The sequence below is a fragment of the Sipha flava genome, unplaced genomic scaffold, assembly GCF_003268045.1.
Source record: "Sipha flava isolate LNK unplaced genomic scaffold, YSA_version1 293_pilon_pilon, whole genome shotgun sequence".
Classification (NCBI taxonomy): Eukaryota; Metazoa; Arthropoda; class Insecta; order Hemiptera; family Aphididae; genus Sipha; species Sipha flava.
In genome coordinates, this window is record NW_020272964.1 from 77,975 (window position 1) to 105,734 (window position 27,760).

A 27,760-nucleotide genomic window follows, 5' to 3' on the forward strand; every position below is an offset into this window, starting at 1 on the left:
GGGACAAATGACGCTGACAAACATTCCCATGGGCACCGATTCATACCAGTATGCTTAAAAAACTGTTATTACAAATAAAAATGAAATAAATAAAAAAAAAAAAACTTGATCATATTTCATCGAGTCCACTTGGTGTTTACAGTGGACATAATATGTGGTGATAATGCTTTTTGGGGGGTTTACAATCCTTCTCACGTTAGAATTTTAATGGACTCCCTGGTCCTTTAACCCTTTTCTCTGGTATTGTGTGCAACAACCCCAAAAATCGTTTAAATTAGGGAAAGTATGGTAAAATTGTTGCATGGGTTTTGAAAGAATGCTTTTGGTTTCGACGTTGGTACTCTAAAATATGGTTCAACAGAGTATAAAGTAGTTTGTCCACCAATCCCATGAGCATAAATACTAATGTTTTTACAGCTTATGATAAATTCAACTATAAACTTCATAAATAGGTAACAGTACAATTTCAGATGGCAAAATTAAATAATATCCCATGAATAAATAGTGCAAACGTTTTATTTAAAAAATAAATAAATAAATAAATTAATTAAATTAGATTCAAAATTATTGAAATAATTATTTTCTAGTTAAAAGTGGACTGATGAGAAAATAACCGACCAATAAAGTTATACGAAGATCTGGAAAATGTGATTGTTATATTCTCTAAATTTAACTTATTTATTTTTATAATCTATATTATAAAATTAAAATATAAGTGATAGTAAGATCTTAGTTTAAGCTCAGTATAAATGTTAAGAGAGGAAATAATATATTTCATTATCTTAGTAAAATACTGCGTTACAAGGGTAGGAATAAACTTTCTACGAAGCTGTTTTCCTGTAAAAGTGAATTATTACAAAAGTTTTATACGAAACTTGAATGAATATTTTTTGCGTGATGTAAAAAAAATTTACAAAATAATAATACATTTTTTACATGCAATGGAAATATACGAATTTTATGCAACTAATATATAACTGGATTAAATATTTTAAAATATATGTTGAATTATTAAAATAGTACTTATATTTGTTTAAATAATTTCAATTTTTATTTTAAACATGATTTTTACAGCTATAATATATTTAAGTAACATTCCTTGAAAAATTACTAAGGAATATAAATCCAAATTTTATTCTAGTTTAAATACATCCTGTATCTATATGTAAAAAATAACTTCGACTTAGGTAAAAATGTTTTGGGTAATTTTTTATTATTCCAATTACATGACATTTGCGTGTATGTCTGTAAATAGAACAGTTTTTAATATTCTTTATAAACTCCTATATGGTAGGAAAAAAACGAAATGGGGGTTTTTTCAATGGGTTTGACTTTCATTGCTCTAAAAACACATGCTATATTTTTTTTCGTCCAGCAGTGACGAAAATGTATATGAAATCAAAAACCAGGAACAATAAATCATTTCCATTTATTGAACTAGAGAATAAATTTCAAATAGGACGAAAAAAAATAATATGAAGAAAATGGAACTTAAAAATGGAATTATAAACTCGTTGGCTGATAAATTAACATATTTCTCTCTGTAAAAAATGGAATTATTCAATATTGATGCATCTAATAGAAAAAATTCCTCTTAAATTGTATTTATAATTCAATTTTAGATTTTTAAACACTGCTATAAGTTTTCCAAAAAAAATAGAGAAATGTTCGAATTTAAAATATTTAGAAATAAGCTTATTTGTTAAATATTTTTTAAATGAGTTCAATAAGCAGAATTATATTTAACCTATAAAAATAAGAATATATTTAAGGTATAATTCTTTATAACAAAATAGCAAACTTTTGGACAGGATTAATGTTTGGAAGTACACCATGATAGCCATGTTTAACAACTACACGGAATGTTGAATCTACGTATAAATATATGTAAAAAAAACGTGGTTATTAGGTTTATATCACAAACAAAAGAACTTCAAAAATCCTTAAGAAAAATTTATACTTGGGTAAGTTATGTTACTTAATAAAAAAAAAATTATTCATAATCTAACAATCAATTAACGCACAAAACTCATTCCATTTCACGATTTTTTTTTTTAAATTTTAAAAGAAAGACTTGTTTTAAATTTGTTTTACTTCATATAGCAATTAATACAAAATAAAACAAATAATATAACAAGTATATTTTTGAATAAAAATTGAAAATAATTAAGGATCCGCTGTAGTCAATTACTTATGTTTAATTTGTAATAATAATTGATATCAAATTATGTGAGTTATTCTTAGTAGTTTTTCATTTTCTCTTATATCTAGCTTAATATATCAAGATAATACTTAGTGGTTGATTAAAAAAAAAAAAAAAACAACAACAACCTATAATATTAAGAGTTTACTAAATTCCATAAATAAAATATAAAGTGTATACCGACTCAAACTAATAGATGTTTCATACGATCTGCGATGATTAAGAAAAAATAATACATTTAACTATTCAAACTTAGGTAATACAGTTAAATAATATACATTTAATGTCGTTTTTTAAAATTATTCACACATTAATATTTCTTAATATTATGATATTAACCCTCAGAGGGACACTAAATAAAATACATATTTAGTGCTACGGGCTTAGCGCACCCGGGGCCCCGAGCTGTGGGCTAACTTTAATCTAGTTGGCCCAAAAAAGTTCTCCAGTTTTGGGGATTAAGCTATTAATGATTAAAGCTTTAAAAAATATTGTGGAAGAAGTTGAAAAATACAAAGTACCAATAGTCGCAATACAGGAAACTCGGAGGCTTGGAAATGGAAATGTGCAATTTGGGAACTCGACTATCTTCTTTAGTGACAAAAAGACAAGGAGACACGAACAAGGAGTAGGCTTCATAATTAATAACTCGATTATGCCAAGTATTAAGCTATTCATTCCAGTAAAAGAATGGCTTTGCTATCTGCGAGTTACAGGACGAAAATTCGATGTATTTATAATTAATTGCTAGGTTCTTACAGAGGGTCAGGATGAGGAAGTGAAAATATTTTCTACGAAGATCTAGAGAGACTATTTGATTCTCTACCAAACAACTGCATCAAAATGGTTGCTGGTGACTTTAATGCGCAAGTTGGTAAAGAAAATTTTCTTAGACCAACTATAGGCCAAGAAAGCTGGCACCTGCAATCCAACGATAATGGGCTTAGATTAGTTGGCTTGGCAGAATCTAAAAACCTCATCATAAGTAGCACTTATTCTCCCAGAAAAAACATTCACAAGCACACGTGGACTGCCCTAGACGGTAAACCAAAAATCCAAATTGACCATATAATTATTGACAAGCGTTACCGAACATGCATAAAAAATGTCAGAAGTTATAGAGGCGCTGATGGGGACTCAGACCACTTCTTAGTAATAGCAAATCTTTCATTAAATCTATCAGCAATTTGGAAAAAGAAACGACAATTGAACACAATGCATAAATTGGATAGGTGTAAATTAAGATATCAAAAGGCAATCAGAAAATACCAAAAAAAAAAAAAAAAAATTAAGTAAGGTTTGAACTGCTGTACTTTAGTACAAAACGAAATGAATAACGTAATTAGACTCAAATAAAAGAATCAATAAATAAGGCAGCAGTAACACTCAGAGATACTAAAAGAAAAAGTAAGAATCACTGGTTTGATGATGAATGTCAAGAAGCGATAATGAAGCGAAAAGCAGCAAGAGTAAAAAATGATACAAAACCCTTCAACCAAAAATATAGAGGAATATACAGTCTCGTACGAAATCAAATAAATTAATCAGAAAAAAGAAAAGATCATCAGAAAAAACCAATATAAATGATATTGAAGCATATAAGAAAGACCCGAAATTGTTTTTTGAAAAATGTAAATCAGTAAAAGACGGTTTTAAGTCTCGTAACTACCTTATGATTGATGACGAAGGTAATCATGTGTCAGACCCTAAAACTATCGTGAATAATTTCCAATTGTATTTTAAGAATTTACTAAACACTCCAACGCACTATGATATAGGTAATGCAAATGGAATTTGGAAACAAGGTGAAGACCAAATGTATGTTACAGTTGAACCAGGAGTACCAGAACCTTCTTTAGAAGATATTAAGGCAATAGTGGAGTCCTTGAAGAACACTACAGCACCAGGAGAAGACAATATAAATGCGAAATTGCTTAAACTTGCGGGACAGGATCTCTTGAAAAACTTACATAAAACCATCTAAATTATATGGAAGGAAGAAAATATTGAGAAGGATTGGAATACAGCTGTTATCTGCCCGATTTACAAAAAAGGAGATCCCAAGAAAGTAAAAAATTACCGGGGCATATCCCTTTTAGACACTGCTTATAAAGTCCTGTCAATAGCTATTCTACATAGACTTGAAAAGTATTTATCAGAAATAATAAAATAAGAACCAATGTGGTTTCATGAAAGGTAAGTCCACTACAGATCATATATTCACCCTTAAACAAGTTATGGAGAAGTTCTGTTCAAGTTATGACAAAGATCTACACTTGATCTTCATTGATTTCCAGCAAGCTTATGACAGCATCATCAGAATCCGATTATGGTCAGCACTTATACATTTTGGAATACCAAAGAAATTGTTAAACCTAATAAGATATTGTAATTCAAACACGTTTTGTAAAATATGCTTTCTTGGAGAATCATCAAAGTATTTTGAAGTCAGATGTGAATTGAATATCCGTTTAAGAGTAAAGTAAATACATACGAAAAATAATTTATTAGTGGAGTTATTATTACCTAAAGCTTATTTTGTATTATTTTTTTATATGAATAATCCCACTTATGCTTATTGGTATTGACATATACTTAAAACAAATGCATATTTACTAGTTTAATAACATATTTTAGTACAAGTTATAAATAAATATAAGTAATATCATATTTTTACTTAATGATGAACTTCCAAATTTTGTGAATAAATATGATCTACCCAACCTTTATATTTAAGGGAATAACTAGTAATTTCAACTTTATACTCTTACATTACTAGTTTAGTTTTTACAGAAAGGATTACACCTCTATCATTACATAATGCATATTGTAAGACCTAGATAGATACAATGGCTTTCATATTATTATATCTTGTTTCATCCATATTAAAAATTTAAGTTGGAATACAATTTTTATAAAAATTTAATGAAATAGGTATACGCGTAGATACATAATAGGAATCTGATAAATTTAGTAGGTAATAAATCAATGTATACACTAATACCCGAATTTATACCATAAAAAAAAGGGCAAAACACAAAAACACTTGATTGATATAAGATGTCGATAAAATTTAATTAAATCAATTGTTAAATAGTCACAATCAACTTAATAAATTGTTAATAAATTGATTCACTTAACCGAAGATAATTTATGTCCAACTTCCTAATATTTATCTGGATTTTTTTCCTCGTATTTTGTTTCAATCTAGTATTACTTAGAATTGGAATTAATTATAATCAGCATAATATATGACAATATATAACATAAACTTTACTAAGAAATAATATAAAAATAAAATTAGATACTTAAATTTCATCTGACAATAGTAAATATACCCTAATAAATAAATAATGTTTAGATTTATTTTTTATCGGTTTTTTTTTATATATTTTAATTTAATTTAAAAAATATTTATTTTTTTAGAATTATTTTATTATACCTTATTCGAAAAATATTTAGACACGCATAAAAAATAAATATAAAAATACCATTATTCTATTTATATATACAAATCAAATTATACTTTCGTTTTATTCAGAATCTAAAAATATAACTATGTACTAAAATAAATGTAAATAAACTTTCCGTATATTCATCAAAAGTAATTTCATAAATTTTTAGTTTATATTTAGTTCCTTATTTATTCCTATTAATTTGTAATGCATGATAAATTTAACAACGCCTTTAAAAAGTATCTGTATTCTAAAATTCAAAACTTAAAAGAATCTGTTTTTGTTGTTTACCAATCTTTTGTAAAATCTTGGCGAAATTATTAATCAAAGTTTAAACCATCATAAAATTCATTATTTCTAACAAGGTAGTTTGTAGTTAATATACTATTATACGTAGCAAAGTAACATGATGTTATACTAAAATATTGTTTAGCTTAATTAATAAATAAAAATACAGTTAAAAAATAAAAAATTTAAAATAATAAATAACTATTCAATAAATTATAATATTATTTCTTAGTACCCATTTTATAGAACATTTAATAACTTAATTTTGGACAATAAATTTAAATACTATCATATAATACAATTTATCAATAGAAAATAATGAGTTTATAAAAATACGTTATATGTAAATATGTAAATAAATATGGTATATATTAATATGTATTGAGAATAAATATTATATTTTAAAATTAATTTTCTAAGTTCTATGTTTTTTACAACACTTAAGGGCCTTCACACACGATCAGTTTAACTGTGCAGTTTATCACGTGTGACGTCATGTCTGAGCGATTAACTGAAGTAACTGTGCAGTTCTGGTAGGTTTGTACTCAAGTTTTTGACCTGTGTAATAAGTTCTACTTTGTACCAATAAACTGTGCAGTTAGCTCAGGGAATCACACAGTTCACACAGTCTTGTCTTGTCTTGTCTTTCTAGTAGTGAGTGTCACATTTTAACATAAAAAAAAGCTGCTTCTATTTTTGGTATATGTTATATACTGTGATAACCGAACGATTTCCGTACTATACTGAACTAAAAAACTGAGAGAATTGTAGATATAATTGAGAAAAAACTTTGAGTAGCCTATACACCTCTAATTCAGATAACTGTACAATTTATATTCAGTAATTTACACAGATAAACTGCACAGTTAAACTGATCGTGTGTGGAGCCCTTTAAAAGTTTTAATATTTATAATAAATTAGATTGAAAATGTAATAACAATTAAAGGTTTTAATACAAAAAAAAATATGTCATATTTAATGAAAGTATTTATTTTTTAATACCTTAATTTGGCAGAGAAAATAATTGATTATATAATGTATATTATACATACTTATAATATATTAAGAGATTCACCAACTCCTCGATAGTATTTTCCTATACTTCAACAAATATTGTTTGATTGCATTCAAAAACTGAACCGTGTTTTTTATTATTATTATTATATTGCCACAGTAAGTTATTATACTACTCTCTTAATATTATAGTAACTCGTGAATCGTTTTTATTGTCTTTTACCAGACCTTACAAAATATTTTTTCACACACGGACTAATAGGTATATTATATGATTACATAAATATAAATATACATATTCGAAAATGAAAAATAACAGTAATATTACTTGTTTTTAAAAACACGTAACACAAGACATAATATTTACGGATGACTAATTATATTTTGGTTAAAATAAACGCAAAAAACAATTCTATAACAGTGTAAAAACATATACAAAACGGTTCAAGTCAGCTATTCTTTTGAATTGGTTTTCGAACAGCCTACACATATAATATATACTATACACCTATAATATACACCTATACATGCTAATAAACTAAATATATGTACTTCTAATTTTAAATGTATATCATTTGTACGTGTACACGGAGATTTTTCCAACGAATTACACGAATATTTTTATATTAGAAATAGTTATATATTATTATAATACCAACCTATTGTATAAAATTTCTTTTGGTACCTAATTATCTTTTACTTGCAACTAGATTTCTACACACTTCATTTTAATTCATCATGAACCGATATTTCATAGTTGGTATTTTTAAAAAATTAAATACCTATAAAATATTAAATTATAAGGTTTGATAATTAATTTAAAAAAGATACCTATAAAAGAAAAATGATTGTTTATAGACGACAGATCTTTTTATTTGTTAAATTTTGAATTATTAAATACAAACTTATGATAAATAAAATTATATAGGTACATACATAATATATGAATACATTATTTTTTTAATTTTATATTATAGATACTAATCTATTTTAAAGCTTCTATAAATGTTAATATTATTTGTATTCTTTTTTCTCCATTTAAGCCTTTCAGTTCAGAATTATGTAAGTACGTAAGACATAACACGGTGGCACATATAAATATTTAAATATTATATATAATCTTTTTTGTCATTATTATATTAAAAAATTTTTTTACGAAAGTTACATCCTAATTTAATTTGATGTATCTATGGTATCGTCCAAAAATACCATTTGTTTACTCATAAATCATAGAATGAAAATTACACGAAAACTAATTAATTAGTGTAAATATTAAAACATTTAAAAATATTATTTAACCAAATATTGCAAAACTAATTAATTAGAATAATACAAAAAAATAAATATGTAAGTATAATAAACAGAATATACTGTTAAAAGTATCCACTTAATACGCCATATTAAAAAATAAGAATAATCCAAAAACAATATCATTTTCATATCCTATGATAGTAAAAATTATTTATATTTTGTTCATCCATACATTTTAAAAATAGGTTCAGTGAACGAGTCGTTTAGAAAATATATTTGTTAAGTCTTATTATTAACAAAATTAGGTAATAATTGCAATTTAATTTGTTATTAATTAATGCAATAGTGGTATTGTCGTATGCTGTTAAACGTTTTCTAAATTAAAAATAGCAACAACATTAAATACATTGCAGACACCATACAACGAATGCGTAACTGCAATTCAAGCTATAAATAAATTACGTTTTATTTTTCAGTATGACGCACCAATAAATATGATTATATTGTTTGTGAATTGTAATGTTCTCCAACAACGACGAAGTTTGTCTTATCAATAATGTAAATAATGACAATCTGAGAAAACCTGATTTATTTTGATCATTTCCACTCGACGCGGCTGTTGAACAGCGCAAATTAAAAACGTTTAAATATACAAATCACACACGAATATCTAACGGATAACACCTACTACTTACTGGACGCGCGCGCTGGTGTGAACTGGTACACCGAAAAACAATTTAACGGTTATAGAATTAAATATAAGGTATATGCTGTTGATTTTTCCCCCTCGTTTAGGTACCGATTATTTCCTACCATACGCGGCGGCACGGCGACATCGGGGACAGCAGGTGTTCTCGCAACAGACGACCGCGGGTAAACCGACACGAACATCATTAGATATTATTATTGTTATTGACAATACAGGCAACGGTTTTCGTCCTCTATTGAAACGTTAATAATAACTTTATCGTCGAGACCGCGTCTAACCGGAGCGACGACGTTGAGATTTCTGGAAATCTATAGTCGGGGATCGCGCGCGCGGCCGATGTACCAAGGTTAGGCGATAATACACCGTCACCGACGACTCGTTCGGCCTCGCCGCGGAAACACGGAGTAAAAGTCATCGAAGACGCACACCGTTTCGTTATCGTGTTAATCCGTACGTACCGCGATGACGACGACGTTATTATTGCTGTCGAACGGTAATAACACCAATCTCGTTTCAACAACCGTTGGCACACGATTTCGTCCAGTCACTACTTATTCCCGGGGTGGATTTAATTTCCATTCGAATAACGACACATTTCTCGGTCGGAATATTTTAACTCCAACAATCCCCGCGATCCAGGGCGTAATAGGTAATAGATATGTGAAAAGGTACTTACACGTCCGACAATAAAACACCGCGGTCGATCGATGTATCCGATTTGTGCGAGTGTAAAATCAGCAGCAGATGATCCGTGGGCAATAATTATCGGTGATGGATATCACTCGCGAACGCACGGCACATCGAACACCACAAACCGAGAAGTTGACGGGAGGAAAGCGCGGGCGCATTCGTGACGGGAGGGAAAAAAAACACGAAAACGGTAAAGGACGACGAACGAACGTACGACGGGCGCGGTGCAAACGTCACACAACCATAAACGACGATGTTGCCGGACGAACTGCCGCCGCGCACTCTCGAACGGTAACCGTCCGGTGTTGGTGTCGGTTGCCACCGCCGGCGTCGTCGTCTGCGGTGCGTTTACGTGTGCGTGTGTGCGTGCGCGTCGGACGACGGACCGCGACCGCGGTGTAGGGCGACGTGGGGCCGGGACGACCATGTTACACGACGCTGGGACGCGGCAACCGGCTCACTCCGCGTCCCAGTCATGCCACCACGCACACCAGCGTTGTCTCGAGAAACGCTGTTTTTTCGAACTATTTTCCAGCCACGTCGACGAAAAGACCGCGATTGCTTTCACGTTGGTGCCACGGAAACATACCGGTATCGTCTCAAAAGCATTATTTCCCGCGAATTGTTCACTTACATTTTTCACGTTTTTTTTTTTTTTCTAATATAAAAATGAAACGTTCCGAACGCATAACTTCATCGACGGTTTAACATTTGTTTACATATCGAAATGTAAAAATTTTTGCGAGGAAATGAAAGAGCACAATAATGAACGAAGTATAAAAAAAAAAAAACCATAATATTTTTTCAAACGACACGGTATGAATTTTTGACTACTTGTCCGCTGTACGTAGGATTTCTATCGATCTTTAGATTAACCCCCGGACGTTGAGAACAAGAACAGACGGACCAACGAATCGATGTACCATTTATCTGTTCAATGTCGCCGCGTACGATGTGTTCAAGTAACAGTTATAAATTATAATAAACAATAATAATTTATTGTTACCGCAAAAACAAGGACATTCTTCTAACGACTATTTTCTACCGGTAATACAACCGAACGGGTTTAAGATGTTTTGGATTATATTTTGTGAAAAATCATGCCGTGGAATTTAATAAAACTGTCAAATTGTCAGCTGATAGGAAATAACTACGAAAGAACCTATTCTTACGGAATCGTCATTAGGATGTTTGCTCGATAAAAAAAAAAAAAAAGTCAAATATTCTTTTCTCATCTACTCGCGTTGTAAAGTTTTGAACCAATTCAATTTTTATTATTTTATTATTATTATTTTACACGCATTTTCACGGTTAACGTAAACAATTTCATTCTCCGACACGTAACAATAATATTTAGTGAAAAGAAGCAAGAAACAGATATTAACAAAAGAATAATATTTACTTCAACTAGCTAATGACTGCCAACAATTAATATTTTTAAAACGATGATGATAATGTATACAAACACAGTGGTGATTCTTTAATAATGAGACATTAGGTGTTTTTGATTATATAATCAGTACCCATTTCAAATTTTCATAAATACAAACTAATGTAAATACATTTTTAAAATCTAAATTTACTTCTTTTAAAAAAAAATGTTTAGTGAGTTATTTATATTATATTTATATATTACGCTATATTTTTCTCAGTGATAGTTATCGTATAAATAAATCAATAATTAAGAAATTATACTTTTAAAGGATAACGTACCAATACAATATATATTGCATCATCTAAATTATTAATAAAATCAATAATAAATTGTTTCAAATAAATTTATAATGGTATTGAGAAGTTCATATTTTCGTAATATATTTATTTTAATGAAAGTGTTGATCATATGAAGTATTATTAAATAATTATTTCTCTAGTTAAGAGAGAGACAGAAAAAGAACACAAAGGTGTGTAAACTGTTACTTAAATTAGCTGTTTAAATTACTTAATATCTGTATAGGTGTAATGCGTGTATAAAAATATAATTAAAATTATATGCTGAATAATGAATACATAATCGGACAACCATTTTTAAAGTGGAACTAGTTAATAAATAAATTGTTTAAACTTATAAATTAGTTTTGGTAATTTTAAAAAATAATAATGACTATTAAGTAACCTACAAATATTTTTAATCAAACTTGTTTTCATCTTTTTCCAAGTTATTATAATTTTCATTGTATAAAAATTAAAAATGTAATGCTTTTTATGTTTATTTACTATTATTTTGATATTTTAGGACAAGTTTTAAAGATTTTTTAGTTTATTACCTCACAAATGTATATTGTTTCTATAAATAAATAATGGATATTGTTATATTTTTTATTCTGGTCCCTCAAACCTTATAGTAATAAAAGTATTCATAAACAGAGAAAATGGTATTTTGTTTTATTTAATTATTAAAAAAAAAAAAATTCAAAATGTCAATTAAGATTTTATCCGCATAATTTATTTTATGCTTCATGCTTACCACATAGACGTTAGTCTTCGATTGAAGTACGATAAAATGAATTATGGTTTGCAGAACAACCTATAATTTTATTATTATTATTAATAATAATAAATCTGACGTGTTGAAAAAAATATTTAAAATGACAATTATTATGATAATCACATCAATAGGAAAGAATATAAGTATATGTATTATATGGATGATGTTCAAACATTAATCGTATTTTTACGGGACAAAACATAATGCCCATAAATATATATATATACAGCATTCCATGAGGTTGAATAAGTGAAAAAGGTGAATAATAATAAAATTCAGAAATAAAACGCTCAAATGTCAAAATCTACGTGTGTGGGGATAAGGAACCAGATAAAATATGATACACTTCTGATTCAAAAATATTTAAAAAAAAAAAAAAAATGTAAAATAAGGATAGAAACATGTCGTAATATTTTTTCATCGAATAAAAAATTAGTTATCATACAGTCGAATATTAATCGTTCCTGAAATCATAATATACTTTTCAATTAAATCATTTTTTTATATATATACATTATACATAAATTATGCATTATATTTTATTGAAATGAATATGAATATATTTGTTTGTGTACAGATATGCAGAAGCATCGTAGAGAAAATAAAAATTATTGAATTATTATTATTAATGCACTACGCGATGAAAAACAAAATTATGTGTTTTGATGAATATTATCAGTTTTGCGCTATTCGAAAGACATATAATACCGTTTTAATACTTTTATAAAATACACGTATATTTGTATACAATTTGCATGACTGGCAAAACACGCATTATTGCATACATCAAACATATCATATCACTACCTATATATTGAACACTCATATTGGTAATAATGTGTACATTAAAAAGCTCTTAAAGTGTATATTTATTGAAAATTCATTCCCGTTCACTTAAATGGATTTATTTACACAATAAACGAGTTCGAAATGAAACTTAATGAAATTTATAACAATTACACTTTAAAATATATAACATATGAAACGAGCATATTACACATCGATTCGACCGTATAGTACGTAACGCGAAATATTATGATTAAATCCATCATTTATCAAAGACTTGATACTGGTGTATAGTTGATGGATTACATACGTTACGGGCAACTTTTGGTGCACATACAAAATACACTAAAAACTGAGTAGGGACATAAAAAAAAAGGATGATTTTACGACAATTATTTTTAGCGATTTCCATTTACAGAATAATGGAAATTTCGCAATTTTTTTTAAATCAGAGTATAATCTAGATGTAAAACTTTAAATTGATTACATGTACTACATGGGATTTTCGGAACACATTAACTGCACACTAAAAAGTGTTTACCGAAAATAAGTGTATACATGTATATGTCTTTATGTATACGATAAACCATTGTAAAAAATAGCTTTTTCGTTGGGCTAGGAATATAAAATGAAAAAATAAAAGCGAGATACAATAACTAACCTTTAAAAGATAAAAGAAATTTAAAATTGAAACATCTGAGGAGAGAAAAAGGTAGTGTTTGAACGTTATACAATACAAATAATAAAAAAAGTACTTGTATGAGTACATCTAGTGTTCAGAAATTAGGTTTATATAATTTCAATTAATACAAGTCTCAAACTATTGGTTTTTAATACGACATTGTTTTTTCTATTCGCAGAGAAAATAAAATAAATTTAATTGTTATTTATATTTATTTTGAATGAATATGTTTATGAGTAAATTTGTCTACATAATTGTACTCTCTGTGTACACGTAAATAGGAGGGGGCTTAGGGGGTTTAGCCACCTAAATATTTTTATAGTCCTCCCAGATAAAAAATAATAAATCTCAAAATTTTGTGTTTGTGATTGAAATGAAATCTAATCATCTATGTCTATAATCTCAATACACTAAATAATTATTAAATTGTTATTAAGTGTTGTATATGGCTTTCGATATACTATGGAACATCCAAAATCGAAATATGGTTAGCAAAATCGAGTTTTTAAATTTTTTTATCTTTATTAAAATCTTACTAAAATTTGAATTGAATCAATATTAGTTAATTGTGACACATTTTATCTGCATGTAAATTAATAGATGGGGACGTAGTCCCTATGAATTTGTGTAGTATTGATACTAATAGTGCCCTTCAAAATGTAAGCTCTGTGACACTATATGTTAATATGTTTTGTAATCAAATTGAAATTAGATACGCATTCAGACAAATTTTGCACAGTAAAAGATGAAATATAAAACATTATTTCAAAACAAAATTTTTGACGGTAGCTAATTGATTAATTTCAATCAGTTTTAGAAAATAATTTTTTTCCTCATCTAAAACAAGGTCCAGCTAAACAAAATCTTATTTCGAAATCTCGACTCTCATTAAACTTTATTTTATTTTAAATCATATCAAATACAACAAGTATAAATGGTTTTATATCAATTGCGCCGAAAATCGCAAATAAAGAAAGAAAAATTATGGGATGGAAAAAAGGTATACATCTATTGCACCGGTCAATATTCGAATTAATACATTTTGCGACCAGTGTTGGGACTTATCTAGATAAATTTATCTAGATAGATTTTTTTTTATCTTTTATCTTATCTAGATAAATAACGCTAAGTTATCTAATTACTTATCTAAGATAACATTTTTACTTATCTAGATAATTATCTGTATTTTTACCAAGATTAGAGTTATTTTTATTCTTGTACGGAGACGAATCAACAAATCAGAGATCATCAAAATCGGTCCACCCGTTCTTGAATTATAAATTCTGTAAATAACCTGACTTTCTTTTATATATATAGATTTTGTATTCATAATCATAATTTGTGTATTATTAATAAGTAATTATTATTTCTTGGTATGACATTTTGTTTGTATTTTCATGTCGGGAAAATATTTTTAGTATTTTTAAACTTAATTTCTTATTTTTACGGAAGTTTCAAATATAGTAGATATTTGATTTTAGTATATACATGTAACTCATACGCTGAATAGTCATTACTTCACTCTTGGAACCCGTAAAGTCGTAACTACTTTTAAAATAATGAAAAATCTTCAAATTAATATTATATGGAAACCAATATTGTTAACTTAAAATAATTTTTTATGTATTTTGTTTTCATCTTGATACGTACAGAGCAATTTTCATTTTTTTTTTTTTTTTATTTAACATTTTAGTGATTAACTATCATATTGTACATATATATATATAAACTATCATATTGTACATTATATATATATATACTGCTTAATGGTACACTACATTAGTACAATAAACATTAAATTCTAGGTATCTATTGATAATAATGATTATAATTGAGTCTTCATAGATATTATTAGAATATGAAATATTGACCAAAAATAACATTTTTTATTTTATCTGGATAAAAATGAAATCATCTTTTATTTTTATCTAGATATTTTAATTTTTTTATCTATTATTTTTATCTAGATGAATTTTGACATATTATCTTTCATCTTTATCTAGATGATTTTTGCATTATCTATTTCTAACACTGTTTGCGACTACCTATATTATATATATTGATGAAAATGCAACTTTTCCCTCGTATCTTTGGTCATCATTAGATCCCGAATTTATATGCATTTAAAAAGTGTCAAATATGATGTAAACATGCAAAGAAAAAGTGGCTAAATATGCAACTATATGAATTATGTTACTTTATAAAACGTGTTTTTTTTTTTTTATAAAAAAAACCACACTTTTATATCAAATAAAATCCTAAATATTTTATCAAAAATAAAAATAAATGATAATATCCACTATTTTATATTTCAAATCTTTTAGATCAATCTATAACTTTTAGGAAGCTTAAAAATGAGAAAACAAATAACAAATAACAAAAAAATAAAAATAAATATTTTAAATTTTATAATTATTTTAGATCATTTGTAGTTATCTACTCTCAAAAAACTAATAGAAAACTCAAAAAAAAAAAGATAAAAAATACAAATCTTTTAAAATAAAATATTTGAAACTTAATACCTATCATGTCTATTCATGCTCTATTTGAGGCGATTACAAAATTTACTGGAAATTAAAATAGTTAATTTATTAAAAACGCATTAAATATGCATGTTATATGCATTTATGAACAAATATGCAACAACCCTCAAAATATGCAAAATATGCAATATAAAATTTGGTGTTTAAATTCGGTGTGATATGAATCGTGGACATTTTAAACCTCCATAGCCGTGCATACACTTAGTACAAACATGCAAATGCATATAAATCCGGGCTCTAGTTATCATGTAACATATCAGGCGAAAGAACAAAAAATGCCTATGAGGCATTTCACTTAGCGTTTAGGAAATATTTTTGTTTTTATGAAGTTTTAAAAATAATGTAACGCAACAATCATTATAAGTATTCTCTTAGTTATCACAAATAGACCAAACTCTAAATTTATGACAAAAAAATAAATAGTAATATAGACATAACTAATTTTAATATTAGACTTAAAAACTTCAAAATTCGTAGGATTAGTGTAAATATATATATATATTATAATATTAGTGTAAATACCAAGCGATCTAGAACATTTCGGCGCGAGGTACGTTTCGGCGCCAGGTGTTATTTTCTAAAATTGTATACACTATACTAATAAGTTATAACATTCATACTGCTCTACCTTATTACAGTATAACTTTAATAAAAACACAATAGCTTTATCGTCTTGGATTTTTCACATATTATTATCTAGTTTTGTTTGTATTGGAATCGGTGATATTAAGATAATTGCGTGATCACGTAATCACTGATCAGTATTCCTTCTACTTCGGTGAAGTTATATTATTTTACGTTTACGTTTATTTATCGTAAATTGTATTTTATGATGGAAACATTTCGCAATCGAGAAATCTTTGTTCACGATGGGTACATGTATATTTTTGATAAGTTAAGTACGGACGGCAAAAATAAATTTTGGCGGTGTCGTTATAAAGATTTATGTAAAGCTAGAATACATACTTCAATTGAAACATCAGAGGTAATTTAATACACTTTATTCACACATATTTGTAACTAAAAGATAATTTTTCGATTCAGTAATATGTATATATTAGATATATTTTGTATATAAAAGGTTGTAAAAAAAATAAATTAACACATGACTCATGACTCTGAAGCAGCAAAAATTGAGGCCAGTGTTGCAGTCACAAAAATGAAAAAAAGAGCTCTTGAAAATTTAGATTAAATTTTTTGACAATATCTATAAAAGTGAATTATAATATTAATTTTATAGAAGTAAATTTGTGTATTATGTAAATTAGTGTAATCCAGCGCTGAAACATACCTCGCGCCGAAATGTCCGTGTCCGAATACCAAGTATATAAAATGATAAGTTTGATTTTAATTTTAATTTTTTTTTTTAATGATTTTTACTTGTACTGTATAGTTGTCATACAGGCGCAATAAATGTATACTATACAGGTAGTGTCCCAAATGCGGCGCAATTGACGAATACCGGTATAAATTTATTAAATAAGATTTCATATTGTTTTATACAAGTTATTAATCCGAAGTATTTCATTTCATTTCATATCATGGTAAGTTATTCAAAACTTGAAATAATTACATTTTCTATTTCTTTTTATACGTTGGTATAAAAGAAAAAAAAACATTCATGATAAGTAATTACCATTCATTCGTTTACAATATATAGCATTTTTCCAGTTGAACAGTTCTTATACTTGAAAAGTTCTCATTTATAATTAAATAATTGCATTTATACAATATGATGTCTAAAATGATTTACTTTCAATGTTACTACTACGTTGATATAACATATAAATAGCAAGAATAACATTATATACGAATGTGAATACTATGCACTAAGAGAAGTATTTAATTTCTCAAAATTACTATTTTTGAGAGTTTACTGTATGCTAATGATTAATATAATTAACGAAGTAATATTCTAAGAAAAAAATGTTTTTACTGTTGTAAAAAATTGTTTGTTGATATTTTATTCACAGTTTTATTGCCCAATCGAACTATGCATTAAATATTATACTTTTATTTCAAATATAGTCAATTCTAGGAAGTTTATCGATAATTATTATAATTAGTTAAACATTTAAACGTGTAAGACAAAAAAAAAAAAAAAAATGCTCACAACAACATGCAAGTACAGAAAGTTTCCAGGTACACCGGCAGAATGTGTTTTTATCTGCAGGAGACTTGAAATTATATCGTTATTATTCTGGAATGAAAAAATAACGTATTATTGTTTTATACGTTTGTAAAAAAAAATACAAGAACAAAACATCGCCAAAGGAAATCTCAACTTGCCGATGTCGGATAAAAAAAAAAAAAACAACAGAGAAAACAATATAGGTGCCCATCATTATGCATTTTAATATTCGCGACCCCCAACAGTCCGTAAAAATGGAAACTTTAACCGATCCCGGGACGAATGAGATTTTTTTTTTTTGAATTTCCGTGCACGTTGGAGCTAACCAAACACGAATTATTCTAATTTTTTTGTTCATGCACGTCATTCGGTTTCCAGCGATCAGCGCACGCGGTCGTACGTCGCAATTTCCGTCCAAACATGATCATCGTTTTACCGTTGAACGAATGGTAACGCGCACGCGTCGTCGACGGGTGTTGGCCGCATACATAGGCGCAATTAGGGGGGCGCAATAGGGTTTTTAGCACCCCTGAGTTCAAAGTAGCAATCTTGTTTTTTTTTTTTTAGATCTATATAATCTATAATAATTACCGTGAAACTCGTGTGCGCGTGCAGTGTTTTCCTACTGAGGTACATTTGTGCCGTTACAGAGATCGATGTACACATTTCGAGACCTGGGATTTTGGTAAAACGTATAAAGCTGTTGGTCGTTTCGTTCAAATACGTTTATTTTGTTTCATAAATGTATAATTCGAGTAATAGAATTTTTAGACTTGATAACATCGATTTTTTTCTAGGATCTCTCGTACACTCATCTATGATGTCATCGTACAAAGATTTTTTTTTGTTATTTCATGTTCAACTGTTTAATAATGTTGATTATCTAGCCCGTCTTGGGATAAACACGACCTCAACCGAGTTTTACTCGTTTTTATGCTGAGAAAGAGCGTTCACTATACTACAATTTGAATAAGGCACGGTTTGTAGCGCCGTCTTAATCTTAAGAAAAATATGTTTTATGTATGTTGATTTTAGATATTTTAGTTCAAATTGAAAATCATCCGGTGTCTCATTATTAAACATTGACGTTTTTAACTCTTGGAACTTCATCAGCAACATTTTTTTTATCCAAGTCGTAAGGAAAAACATCCTATCTTTTAGCGTAAACTTGATAATTTTTGCCTTTTTTGTGTTGCTTTTAAACAATAAGTTTAATTTTTTTTCTATTTTTAGTGAGCGCTATATCATTTATTAAGTTCGAAAATTAATTTATCACATATGATATAATGTGTATTAAAAATAAAATTTTCTTTGGACGTTAAATCGAAACTTCGGCTGTTTGTATCATCCAAATACTTAATTTTTCTTTTCAATGAATAATCTGAAATAAAAGTAATGTCTAAAATGCTTTTTCTTCATATACTGTAAGATCTTCCCGGACACCTAAAATAAAATCAATTAATGAAGTATAAAGAGGAACTGTAGATGGTACATTAGTCTTAAATAATTCTAAGTCTTTGATAACGCTATTAATGCTTTGTAAAGTTGAGTTCAATGCTACGTTAAAAAAACCATTACATAGATATAGTTTGATGAATAATTATCTAGAGCTATAGTAGACCACGGTTCGTGACTCATACATCGATCCAAAAGATAATTTTCATGTTACGATATTATGAGTAATGGTAATTTTTATCATTCTTTTTTTAATTTTTTATTTTATAATTCTATATATATATATATATATATAAAAATTGTATCTTCAAATAATAACAAACAAACGAAAAGTATGATGCCGTTCTGAATTGAAGGCCAGGTACTCGACTAAATCGAACACTGGCTGAAATAAAACGCGCACAGCAGTGATAAAAACAATACACCGGCCCGCGCGTGTTGTACGCAGTTACAAACGGAGAAACCGCACTCTACGGCGTTTCACTATAAACGCGGTATCTATGGTACTTCCCGTGTGCCGCATTGGAAATGAAAACTTTTCGCGTTCATAAAACGTACGCGCACGGGCGTCGAACGAGAAACATCGGAAAGTCGTGTAACACACGACCCACCGGTGCCGCAGTGGTTAACCGAATTCGACGATATTCTGTTGTGATGTAATACGGTATAAAAAAAGCGATCATTTTCAATAACTCCGGACCCACGTAGCTTCGGCTCAAATTGTATTTATTTTCGTCGCCGTCCGTAATATGTTATATTGCAGTACAATGGACTAATAATTATACATGTCTCCGTGTAGAGATACGCATCTGAAACGTTTTATTGTGTACGGAATAAAAGTGAATGTTAGGTCATTCACCCTGGCGCCACCGTAAATTGATATTTTTACACAAAAATCGTATTGAAACCATACCATGGTATGATTAATTGGTGACAACTCGTATTTGTTACCTACATTAGCGTTCATAACAACCGTTCACGGAATCGTTTTTTCGATGCTCTAAAAATTATGTACATAATAATCGCATTTTGGCGGTTTCGGGGAAAAACTAATTGAACTGCATACAAACGAATTCAGCTATCCCTTTTTACGAGTGCGGTGCGCTATAGCTAGGGTGAACATTTCCGAAACAAAAATCTGCAGGAGTTTTAATTTATTAAAAGAAAAAGTATTTTTTAATTAAATACCGAATAAAAAGAGCACATCTAAAATTTGTTCTTAACTTTAACAAAAATTACAAACAACTTGAATTTTAGTTTTTTAGATTCTGACGGAGGCTGTGGAATTATATAATGCAAAAATTACAATACAACACTAAGAATTACAGTAGTACGCAAAAAAAACTTGGCCTATAAAAACTTCTTCAGTTATCATTATTATTGCTTTGTCTACGAAATTGATTATCTTAGTTCATTAATGCTGTAAACGCGAATTCGAATAAATAAAATAAAAACTAGAAAAAATATATAAAACCAAACGCTTATGTATTCGCAGGCGGAAATGTTTGTTTAGAATTTTCGACACCGATCAAGAGTAATACGTAGTTTCTGTTCGCTGTTTAGCGATGAGTGAAATTGATTTTCAGATGAGCAAAACGTACTGATAAAAATTATTAATTAACAGGTTTCTCTCCATGTCACGTGTTGCCCAACAAGTTCAGGATGAAAGGAAAATAAACAATATATTTTACCGTCTGTATAATATTAACATTTAACCGGAGACATGTGATGTTTTTTTATACTCTCATTAACCGACAACAACGGCCATTGGTATTTGCTTAATGCATCGTTTTATCGAGGCTAACGACCGCTTTATCTCGTGACGTTATAATAAGATTCGTCAAACGCAGGCATGGATGTAGCTAGGGAGGACCCGTATTCGCTGCGGAGGCGGACGCGTGCACCGGTGCAGACGATTTTTCAGGATTAATTGAACTTTTAAGCTCTCCATCTTATTCATACTCAGACACATTGTTTGATTTTTAATATTAGTTCTAGAAAACTTGAATCGAAAACCTGGTCAGTTGTAAGAGTGCATTAAAGCGTACAAAGAACATTGACGGTTATTGAGGGCAATATCTTATTGCCATCATGCAAAGGATTTTATTATTATATTCTAATATTATATAATCTTTATTATTATTACATTTTATTCATTATATTCTGATAGTCGTTAAATTGTTAATAGTGGTAATTCATACTAAATTAAAAGCAATGATTATTCTAATTATAAAAAGGATAAATAATTAAATAAAATATAGTAAAATCAGATAGTATCGACAATATAGGTACTAAGTTTGTTGTATAATATAAGTGTGCTATTAATTTTGGAATTAGATTTTTTTTCATAACGAAATATGGTATTTATATTATTTTTTATACTCGTATACAAGGCACAACGTTTTCTTTATATTTAGTTGTATGCGCCATTCGTATTTAAATAATAATTATATTATTTACCGCTCACAGTTTCACCTTGGTATCAACGGTCGTCTCGCCTGCTTACAAGTGTTTGATAATATAACTTTATGCGGAAGTTTGCATTGTCTGTTGACGCACACCAATTATGAATGAATCGCTCAGAAAAACAACAACTAGTTATGTGTTCGTTATTCACGTATCGTTGACGATTTTAACGACTTACCAAAGTACCAATAGTAGAATATTATATTATGGATAATATGTGAATTTACGTATTATAAAATATATTACGTAGTGGTGCAGCACGTTAAATACATTTCTGGTGCATCGCGTGCGGTTGTCGTTTAGTATCATGAGAGGCAGTTACAACCGCTTTATTAATTTGTTGAAATAATTTACTGTTGAAAGTTGCTGTGTACGGATAGTATTCAGAATTAATAATGGTTGTACTTGTTGTATTCCGTATAACAGTACACGAGTTAGTGGAACGGAAATGTCATGTTTGAAAATCAAATCGTATTGATTAAACTGTACACATTCAGCTACGTACGAGTGAAATACTTATATTTCCATAGGCACATTTCAGAGAACAATAGGGATACATAATTGGATTTTATACAGTTTATTTTCGATTGTTGATAACGCTAGGATAAAGAGATTTATTTGTTTTCGTCAAATATTAATAAACATAATATAGTTTCTGTGTAACAATTAACACAAGGTCTATACTATGTATGACATTTGATAAAGAATAATCATTGTAGGGTTATTGTAATCGAACGAGTAGATAAGAAAGGTTAAATTAGATATTATATAAGAAGAGTACAATATAAAATTTGTATCAAAATGAAAATAAATAAAAAAAAAATTATTATATTACAACTATACTTTTACGAATAATATTACTACGTTTCAATTTGTATGCTATTCGATTTCCGAATATTTCTAGAACGATGTACGGTATTAGTATACTTTATTTTCTGTATAAGTCATAAAAAAAATAAAACTGACAAAACAGTCTAGTTTATAGATTGAACGTCTTACATGCAGTTTTAAATACATTAAATGAATTGACCTTTTTTAATAAAAGAAATAAAAATCATCGTGGAACAAAATGTACCATTAGTTACAATTGTTTTATCCTACACTTGGGAAAATTAAAAAGAAAATCGAAAAATTTACCTTACAAAAGTATCAACAGTATCCTACTTCCAATCTAAAAAGTTGCTGCTTGAAACTTTTGGCCAGATTAACTATCCGAATGTTTGATCAGAGCAAAAAAATACTACTACAAAACCAATACATTTTTTGTTTCCCTCAGAATCTAAAACCCCGGTATAACGCGCTGCTACTCGTTTGCGAACATTCAACATTTTTTACCTGAAAATAGATAACTCGTTTGCGCACAATGACACATTCACACACGACACGTGTTTATATATATCGTCACAGACTGTAGTACAAATTATCAAATATATTATCTTATAATCAACTGTGTACACTGTATATTATATAAATTTTAATTTTCCAAACAACTTTCAGTATAGTTTCAGTAGGTATGAACGGTATGGTTCAATACAGTGGTGGGTGACTAGTGTGTTGACGACGTAAACTTTAATATGGACGTAGAAATTTCTAATATTTTTGAAACTCGGCTAGGAAAACGGTGTTTTAATATTGATAATTTATCATTTTTAATCACGCATGTTTTAGCAGACAGTCCTAAGCCTTTTAAGTGAGAATAAAAATATGAGTGCAAACGAGTTCTAATACTAGGGATTTTCGTCACAGGTAGTCAAAATATATGTGTGTAATCGAGTTGTGTATTTTTGCGCAAACGAGTTGTAAAAAAGGTAAATGTGCGCAAATGAGTTGTAGCCGTAAAATGGGATACTTTAGCCAACGTAATAACCTATTCTACTAGGTCAACAGCAAAATATATAAAATATTTTATTCGATTTTAAATGTTTATGCGTACAATTAAAGTTATATTTTTTTTTTAAATACACCGTTTATTTAAATAATAATAATGAACATTTTTATCTAATTTAAACAAAAATATTTAAAATAATTAATATTTTAATTTATCTGAGAACTATTTAAAACTAATAAGAAGTTATCATGTGGTGAGATAAAATACTAATACATTTTTATCTATTTACAGAAAATATTAAACAAATATATAATAATATATAATAATATATAAATATATAATAATATATAGCTAATAAATGTTTTAAGTTTGTTATTTTTGTATAAACACATTTCAATTATATTTAATGTCATTTTATTTTTCTTAAGATAAGCATTAAGTTAAAACTCGAAGGGCTATACAATGAGATTAATCAAGCCCTTTATATTAATACATTTTAATTTTATTTTTTAAATCTTGACTGAAGTTACTAGAGAATAAATTTTTGATTTTAATATTATAATTTACACTGTTAATAACGAGTTTTAATTAATTTACTGACTCATAATACTCATTAAAATCAAATACCATCGGTTTCTTCTACATATTTATGTGTAAGTATCAGCTCGAGGTTGTACTATATATTTACATTGTTAATATATTCATGATTCGTTTTAAAAATAGGATCACATTAAAAAGAATCGAATCATCTTAATCAGTATCGGTTAATATTTGGTATTATAATACATTTATTGAGCCGTAAGTTAGATTAAAGTATTCCTACTGCACTAGTATTATGGGTCACAAATAAATAAAAATAATACTTAAAGTAACTTCATTGTATATTTTTAATGAATAAAATTTCCTCGTTTTCGTATTTTATGTATTGTCCTTGTTTATACGTCCCACCAGTTCGGAGTCTCAGATCAAACAATGAGCTTTTAATTTCAACGATATTCTTATTATTTTTATTTTGTGCATTGTATTTCGTTTGTTAGACTCGCTGCACTTACAGTTTAACTTTTTGCTTTGAACACTTCTTAATTTCCACTTTTGTTGTTTGCACCATCGTTCAAAAATCATGTACAAAGCACACCATACAGTTTCTAAGAAGTTCATTTTTCTCAATTTCTTCACACAAACAATGCAATGCGTTTGTCTTCCTCCGATCATCGCAATTGTAGAAGTTAATAGTAGCAGTAGTTATATTAGAAGTTATGGTAGTAGTAATAGTAGTAGTAGTAGTAGTAGTAGCAGTAGTAGTAATGGTAATAATGCAAAAATAATTCTGTGATATAGATATAAAAAAAAAAAACAATTTTATGTTTCCTCACATACGAGCACTCTAATTGAGAGATATCAAAATTTCCAGCGTTTTTATTTGTTTGTAATGCAAATATCATAAATTGAAATACACATTTAATTTTTATTTGTTTTTTTATTTTTTTAAACTCACTTAAGACTTTGAAGACGCTCGAAAATACCGACGAACGTGAAACGACTGCAACGTATAACGTCGTGTAGCCGCGCGCGCGCGGTAATATGTATGCGTCTCTTGTTGAATTCACTCGTATAACGAGGAAATAAATATAAATAAATGCTGCGAGAGCAGCGATGTGAATAGAGAGGAGAAAAACAACAACAAACATTTGCGTGCACCGTGATGTCGGAGCAAGTCTTGGATCGCGTACCATAAAAATCGATATTGCGAGATATCATATTTATATACACACACATTATATACGAGTACACGCATGCGTGTTGTTGTCGTTCGTTAAACATATCGAGTGACGTGTCCAATTAACTGTAGTCCACGTGAGTACGCGAAATGTCTGTGACAAATATGACCGCAGCACGTCCGACGTACAGGCGTTTTCTTGCGATAATCGCTTCAGGATTCCGCAGTGGTATCCTGTGCAGGATAACGTCTAAAAATCACACTTGAATGTGTACTCGTATTAACTTTGATCCTGCGGCCGGGGATTTTCGGCTTTGCACCGTTCGCGTCGTTTCGGGGTACGTCCGCAACGTCTGGAACGGATCCAGTGCGCGCCGTACCAACCGAACACTGCGTCCGGAGCGAAACTTCAATACGTGCTCTTACGTGTTTTTCATTCGAAAACATTTACAATCATAAGCTATTGTTTTCGACAGTCGCTTCAGTCAATATATATAAATGACGTGAAAGTTTTCGTAAATAAAATGTACAACATCGACAGTTGTAATTCTTAACATAAAATGTAAATTTTTCATTTTTGCGTCTGGGGAACAGACATCTCTATCTCCCCTCTTTTTGAGTGAATACAATAAATTAGGTAAGCGACATTCGTCGTTTATTCGCACACGTATACAAGCAAGCGAATTTATATTATATGCGATGTTAAACGCAAAAAGTAAAAAGTAATAACAATTCGCGTATGTGATGAAAGTTTTTCCTCGGGACATTTCAAGACAAAATCCATTTAATTCGTATCAGCTCGTATAATAAATAGAATATGCATCATTTGAAGACTTCCGTTCAATGTTTTCGAAATGATAACAATTATTCTCCAACGATAATAAAACGCGATCATCTCAAACTTTATACGGTATTTAAATTTCAAAATATCATTTATGTAAAATGTTTGCATAAAATATTACACATTAGTCTGATGAAAAATTACTTTACCATTATATAATATTACAAGCGTTTTTCTTACAAGTGAACCCTCTAAAATACAAAATGAGTGAAGTATTAGCGCTAAAAATGCATAAATTTAATATTAATGTTCGATGATTTGTTGTTGGATAATACGTTAAAATATAAAATGAATACACAACTGTAATAAAACGAGTGTTTGTATGATTTTCTTATGCAGATACGATAAACGTTTGATAAGGATGAATATTATAATACTGATAGTATAATTGTACAGCCGTAATAGTTCAAAACAGTTAAAAGTGTCAAAACGAACGGAATAGAGTCGAGCGGATATCAAAACCGCCTCGTTTCAATGTGTTACGGTTAAAACCGGCAAAAACTAACACAATAATATGTTCGCACTCATTATTGCGGACAGTAACAAAAACTATTGCGGTCTCTTCGATAACGAACGATTAGCACGCGGTTCAATGTACAAATGTAAAAATTAAAACACCAACATCGGCTGTAATTCTGAAAATTTCGTTTGAGGAAATCGACGGTACGCGTCGCTGAGACAATATTTCCAGTTAGAAATCTGTGCGTTTTATCCGAAATAAAAATACGATTCGTTCAGCACGCTGCGACACCAACTATTCACAACGCCGACCGTCGGAGTTCGCCTAAACATTTTTATGATTATGTATACAATTTTTTTCTATTTTCTCAAACCTTCGCCTCTTGTTCGATCACGTTAACGATTACTCTCAAACTCGTATGCGTTTTTTTCCCGTTTTCACGCCTATGCACAGGCAATCCATACGTAGTGTGTGTGCGGTATACGTGCATGCCGTATACTGTGTATTTACGTACGAGTGTGGGCGCGTTGAGGTTTATCAGTACAATTTCGCACGTATAGCCGTTCCATTACGTCATCGTCTTTTCCGTATCGGCTCAATAATATATATATATATATATATATATATATATATATATATAGGTATATAATAGTGATATGTACGTGCGCAACAATAACGCATGGATAATATTATTATTGTGTGTATTAGGTGCACGCGGGTTTGAAAAAATAAATAAACGAGAGATGGTTTTAT

General features: G+C 28.9%; 1 protein-coding gene across 2 annotated transcripts in view; it reads right to left on the bottom strand.

The window, feature by feature from the left end:
* LOC112685815 overlaps positions 1-9,898 on the bottom strand; it is an 81,569-nt gene extending 71,671 nt beyond the window's left edge. For both annotated transcript variants that reach the window (XM_025557831.1, XM_025557830.1), the window contains exon 1: positions 9,597-9,898. The gene's annotated coding sequence lies outside the window, so the exon portion shown is untranslated. The remainder of the gene's footprint in view (positions 1-9,596) is intronic.
* Positions 9,899-27,760: the final 17,862 nt, after the last annotated feature.